Source organism: Electrophorus electricus, chromosome 12, assembly GCF_013358815.1.
Source record: "Electrophorus electricus isolate fEleEle1 chromosome 12, fEleEle1.pri, whole genome shotgun sequence".
Taxonomy (NCBI): domain Eukaryota; kingdom Metazoa; phylum Chordata; class Actinopteri; order Gymnotiformes; family Gymnotidae; genus Electrophorus; species Electrophorus electricus.
In genome coordinates this window covers 9,721,669-9,728,157 of record NC_049546.1, presented here as the reverse complement: position 1 = coordinate 9,728,157, position 6,489 = coordinate 9,721,669, and the positions used below count along the sequence as shown (strand labels likewise).

The window sequence follows — 6,489 nt, the reverse complement described above, 5'->3', positions numbered from 1 at the left end:
TTTTTTGGCTTGGATCGAATCTTTTCTCTTAGCATGCTTGTAGATAACCCATAGCTGTCATCAGTGTGAACAGGCTTCTGCCCTAAAAGGATTCACATGTGCACATTTACACAACCCATGTCACATGCATCACCCACATGCCCACATGAACAACAGCAAAAAAAATGTCAGATTTACAGAGCCTTTATTGAGGCAGTCCATCAATGGAATGGCAAAATGAATTAAACAATTGTACGAGCACTCGTGGCAAAGATTCGAAAAGGGCAAAAGGCATAGCTGATGCTGTTTTAGCAGCTATTGCTGGCACTTGTGTGCTGAGAGGTGTGTGGGTGTGGGAGAAGAGCCAGCAGTGGTGGGACAGCAGTGTGGACAGTGATCTATGCTGCACAGTGGGGAAAAAATGCATGAATTCCAATGTGACAGTTCTCACTGGGCTCTCATGGCCATGGATCAGATATGTATCCGATCTAGGACCACATCTGAAAATACAATTGTATTTTTGTGTTCACACTCCTTAGAAAAGTGTGAAGAAAATCAGATATATGTCACATGTAGGAAAAAAATGCCACTTTCACCCTCAAGTGTGAATGTATTACTGCTTAAATTTGATTGATGTTTGTCCTCTGAAATTTCCCAAGGGCAGAATTAAGGCACAATTCTAAAATCTCTCAATTGTATTGCCATCATTTCTTCATAATACATTGTTTACCTTCTCTGACCTGATTTTCATCAAAACCTATCCCTGAGACAGCATGAGCCTCACTAATCCTATCTCAGGAACACTCCCAAATCTCACAGAGAGGGAACAACCCTGACCATCTGTGTGTCTCTCCATAGCTCTGGCATCCCTGAGAAGATTCTGGAAGCCGAGTGGATCACCCCTACAGTCAGCAGACCGCACAGCCCAGCAGCATCCATTCATCAGACCGGCTCACGTTCTGTTCTGCGACCGGAATGGAACATATAGGAATGCCTGAACATCCGTCCCTTACAACACAACACAAAAAAAAAAGAAAAAAAAGAAAAAAAAACAAAAAAAACAGGAAAATCACCTCAGAATAAGGTCAAGTGAGTTTGGGGACCCAACATAGCAGTTGATTCACTTTTAAAAATGCATTCTTCAAAAGAGCTTTTTGGAGGAACAGCCTGGTGTTTGCTTCTCAAAGTTCTAGTCATTTGGTTAAGATGTTTTAGGGTTTAACCTAGGACACGGTTTTGGTCAAAACCAAGATTGCTTTTGCCATATGAAAAGCTGAGGTCACTGGAGCAATGATGGCCTGTACGCTTACTGTGGGGGTGTGCATGTGTCTGAGAGCAGTGTCACATTGCCTAGCCCTTGCGCAGTGGCTGGTCATACCTTCGTGCACGGGCAGTTCGACCTTCTGCAGCAAAGGGGGGGGCGGGGGGGAGTCCCCGTTCCCCACCCCAGCCTGCAGAGAAGGCCATCTGTGCTGGGAAACCTCACGCCGAGGTCCTGGCCGAGTGTATGGAGCCCTGTACCTCATCCTCTCGTTCACACATGCACATGCACACATATTTTCACAGACAGTCTTCCATCAGCTGTTTGACTATGAGAGACAAGTCCTCAGTGACCCTGGGTGACTGTCAGTCCTTCATTCACATAGTCACTCCGTTTATAGCAACATCTTTGACAGAATTACATTAAACTAGGAGGTATGGAATGTTTCAGCAAGGTTACTTGTTTGCAATGTGATCAAATGTATATCCATAACCCCCCCCCCCCCCCCATATTTTATGGGTGGTACTGAAATGAAAAAAATGGAGCTGTGGGAAAGAGAAGTAGGAGATGTTTGAAAAGAGCATATTAGAGTATGTTAAAATATGTTAGAGGGGAACTGTGTGACCAGTAAAGTGATGTTTAGAACCTGCTTTTGCCTTGATTGCTGGACTGTCTTTTGGATGTGTTCTGTTTGCATGGGGCTGTGAAAAACCGGCCTCAACTGTCTCTAAACATGCACTGCATGCTAGACAACTGGCTGTTTTACACTGGAAATGCAACAAATCTGTGAAGAGAACATTTCAGGTCAGTAACACTAACATACAAAAACTGAGAGGAGTGAAGAGAGAAAGATATAGAGAGAGAGAATATAAATGCTGAAGGTAAAGCCATGCACATCGAATTCACCCTAATATGATTTTGTGTTCTGTCTATTGAAGTCAGTCTTGATTCGGTTTCAAACACTAATCACATCAGCCAAGAGATTTGCATGGGCTCCTTTTTTCCACTTCCTGTCTTTTTTCCCTCCCTCATTCCCTATTGGAACTCGCATCAGGCGTCATGACACAAATCCTCCTTGATAAATTAGAAATGATTGATTCTGAGTCAAAGATGGAAACAGCACCAAGAGAACTGAGAAACTACTGCATGTTGCAGTAGAAAAAACAGAGTCCACGTTCATTTCAGAGAAAGTGATGGCTTCTAATCACCTCTGAAGCACGATCCAAGCAGCCTGAGGATCTGCTACTGGTCTGTCAATTAGTATTAACTTTTGAATCAAAAACATTCTACTCTCTAGAACCTCATAACCCACAAAACGGCTTTAAATATTCTCCAAACAAAAGAGCGTGTTGTATCTGCGTGAGTCAACATTCGGTGTGTGCATCTGAGGGTTCTGCTGTTTTCACTTTTACTGAAGATAAATATTACTTCCCTGTCCACTGATGAAACACCAAAGTGCCTCTGGCACTTCATGGATGAATAAAAAATAGGATATTTATGCTTGTTTGATCAAGTGACAAGTGCGTGCAGATGGTGCAGGAACTCTTTGGCAATTTCCAAGTAAGCTAAATGAACAACCTCACCACAACCAAAGTTTTTTCAAACACGTTCTCATATTAAATGGTGGGGTGGGGTGGGGTGGGGAGGGGAGGCAGAAAAATGTCAAGCTCAGTCAAATCACTGTGCATCTACAAACAAGCTCTGGTCCCAGCTTCCCTCTCCCTGCAGCAGTCTATATTATCATTGCTATTAGCACGTTTCATACAAAGCAAAGCTTATTTCAGCCCAGCTTTCCCTCTACTCCTAATGTGTGCACACACACACACACACACACACACACACACACACGCATGCATGCATGCACGCACTCACATACTGCTCCAATTAGGCGGGAGTGTTGTGTAGCGTCAGTGTCGAGGGATTCAGCTTTCTTCTGTGCTGTCAGGTCCCATCAGAAAGGCGGCTCATTAGTGTCAGGTTCAGCACTGCCACTGCCTCTCTCCACACTCTCTTTCTCTCTCTCTCTCTCTCTCTCTCTCTCTCTCCATACTCTCTCCTTCTCTCATCTATCTATTGCTCCACATTTCTCCTTTTTCAAATAAACATTTCAAATGACTCCCACCAGTGGATATATGCTGTGTGCTGTGCTCTCTCTCTCTCTCTCTCTCTCTCTCTCTCTCTCTCTCTCTCTCTCTCTCTCTCTCTCTCTCTCTCTCTCTCTCTCTTTCTATCGCTCTCCTTCCTTAGTTTATCATATCTTATCATCAGATCAGTGTCACTTTTGGCTGTATCTTCCTTTACAGTGAACACTATCTGCCCTATATAATTCATCCAATCAGAAAGAAAAAGATGAACCTGCACCATAAATGTATTAAGAGTGTAAGCCAAGCTGAAGGGACTTTTCTTCACAGTGCTAAAATAACCACAAGATTACTACCTCTGTCTCTTAATTCAACCAGCCCGTGTGAGTTCATAGCTCCAAAACCACCGCAGCGTGGTAGTGAGGGTGACATTCAAACCCTTATACCAGTTCAGGTGATCCTAAAGTTCCGATATTTTAGAGTACTTCCTCAATACCAAAAACCCTCTCACCCCGCAATTGGCTTAATGAAGTCTTCGAGCACGATACGCTGGGGTAGCACGAGGAGTTGCAGCGGCATATTTCTGCCCGTCGTAAGCTTAAACAGCGGCGAGGGGAGACTGGCAGTATTCGCGCGCGGAAAGCGGTGCTAATGGTCTCAAACGTGTCAACAGGTTTTCACAAAGGACCCCATCACAGCCGCGTGCACACATAACGTGTAGTCAGCACATTCACACGCGCGCAAAACTCATTATGTAATAATTAATGGGCCTGACACTACCCAAAAACCCGAAGATAAACGCGACTGGTAAAGTAATCGGTAGCAGACATTATGTAGACTACCACGTCGTATCATCTATCAAACAGCAAACACTGAACAAACAAACAAACATTAGTTAAGTAAAGCAGTGCTTCTACTAAACCTCTACTGGCTCCCGAAACAGGCTACCTTTGGCTATTACTGGCACATAACAAGGCAACGGTTACTAACAGAAACGATTGTCTGTTTAAGTTTGAAATTTTAACATTAGCTTCTGAGAAAGTAAGTGTCTTGTTGGCTTTTTACGTGTACTGCTAAAATGAACAAAAATCAACAAAACTTATCTGAGCCAAGCTAAGATCAAAAGGCTAACTTTTGTTTATCAGTTTCATCTTCCCAATCATACGACCCCCCAATAAGTCTCCCTTCACTTTCTCTTCTGGCAACCCAACCCATTTCTAATTAAATCCTTTAATTAAGAAAACAGCCTTTGAATTCAACTGTGGGACCACCATCTCCGGATGCCACGTCGAGGGAACAGTCCAACCTACTCGTTTCATTGACACCCCTTCTCCAATTCCCCGCAAAGTGTGTTTTTTTTTCTTTCCTCCTCTCATGCCCTGAGCCCCCCTCTTCAATTCTCTTTCATTCTCTTGTTCCTTCAGAACACTTTCACTATCAAAGACATGTTAATTAGCCGCAGAGGTTCGTCTGTATTTTATTATATTCTCTAGTTTTAATTAACTGTGCGCAGTGGCAACGGAGACCGATCTCCATCGCGCCGCTCAGTCTTATGCTTTGCGCGTGCTTGTGTGCGCACATGCAAACTTTGAACTGTGCCCTGGAAACGCGGCGCAGATAAAAAGCCAGCAAGTGTCAAAAAGCAAGCAAACTTTCTCCATTCCCTCCTCTCCACATGAATACACCTTTCCTCTCTTTCCTTCTCCGCGCCGTGCTTCTTTTCATGCCATTTGTAGCGACCTAATGAGGACATTTCTGTCAAAAAATCAATCAAAGACGCGGCTGGGAGCGTTATAAATCACAGGTTTCTGAGATGCCTTACTCACCCCCTTTTTCTTCCGGCAGATGAGTAATAATAAAAATAAAATAAAATAAATATATAAGTTGGGTGCATTTAATTCTGCAACACGGGGACTGGTGGACAGGGTTGGAAGGGAGTTGAAAGGGGACATGGGAGAAGCGCAAGCTGCCTGGATTCCCTTATCTCTGAGGCGGCATAAAGTGAACATGCCAAACACCTTCAGACTGGGGCGGGAGCAGAGTGTGCCTTGTTATCCCCCCTACCACCATGTTTAAAATGGGATTTAAGACAGGGCGAATGAGCGTCTGAGTACGTCCGTGCGTGCGTGCGTGCGTGCGAGCGTGCGGAAGCGTCTCAAAACGAACAAGAGATAGACGGCAGTGGGCAACCCTCCAGGATACCCAGAATGTCGCACTTGGTATGCATTTTGACTTATCTCCCCAGAACAAAGATGGCTGTGTCTTCGTGCTTATTAAAACATGCTTTTTAGCCTCTGCCTGTGTTTTTTAAAGAAGCAAATCTTTTTGCTACAGACTGACAACGCGCGCGAGAAACTGAAAAAAACAAAACATGCAAAGAGAGAAGAAAGATTCTCATTTAGCCCCAACATCTTGGACATGATTACTTGTTTTAAGTGTGAGAAGCTTTGAACTGTATTGAAAACCTGGGCTGCTTCTCATGTAGGGTTTAGCTTCACTCTCATTCGTGGGTGGGGGTGGTCGTGTTGATCTCTTAATTATTTAGCCTACCCGTCTTAAACAATGACGTGATTAAACGTGTCCACACAAGTTAAAAGCGACTTGTAATCGTTTTTGTTTCATCCCGAAGTGAAAAAGGGGACAACATCTGCTGCTGACAGGCTGTTGATGGTTTGACAGCGCTGCTTTTGAACATGTCTGGATACCTCTGAGCAGATGCGGACGCTGAAATGTACTGTGGCTGCCTTCAGCACGGAAGATGAAGAACGAAGCCCGGATGAAATTGCGCAGCGCATCTCAGCATATGCAGATTTGTTATGTAGACCATGGGATTAAACAGGCAATAAACGAATTTCCGGTTACCATGGACTCTGTGTTGTAATCTAAATAATTTATTTAGCTGCTGTATCTTGCGGTTTGGTTATGAAGTAAACGTCTGCTATAATAAAGTGGGGAATAGTTTAGAAGTAAATATTTAGTGTATAATTGTACTTAATTAAGGTCTGTTACATAAAATGCTTACAAAAAGCGAGACTGGGAAATTATTATTAAAGTGCACAACATGTATATGATGAAAAAATACACAAAAATGCCTGCATTAGTTGTAATAAAATTCAAAAGTTATGCTAAAACACTCGAGATTATTATGATTAGATACAAATAAAAATA

At 43.3% G+C, this 6,489-nt stretch overlaps 1 long non-coding RNA gene across 1 annotated transcript; it reads left to right on the top strand.

Moving 5' to 3' along the window:
- The first annotated feature begins 5,230 nt into the window (after positions 1 to 5,230).
- Positions 5,231 to 6,182, top strand: LOC113570738. Its single transcript, XR_003409915.2, has 2 exons — positions 5,231 to 5,540; positions 5,951 to 6,182. It is a non-coding gene; the product is annotated as an uncharacterized LOC113570738 (long non-coding RNA).
- Positions 6,183 to 6,489: the final 307 nt, after the last annotated feature.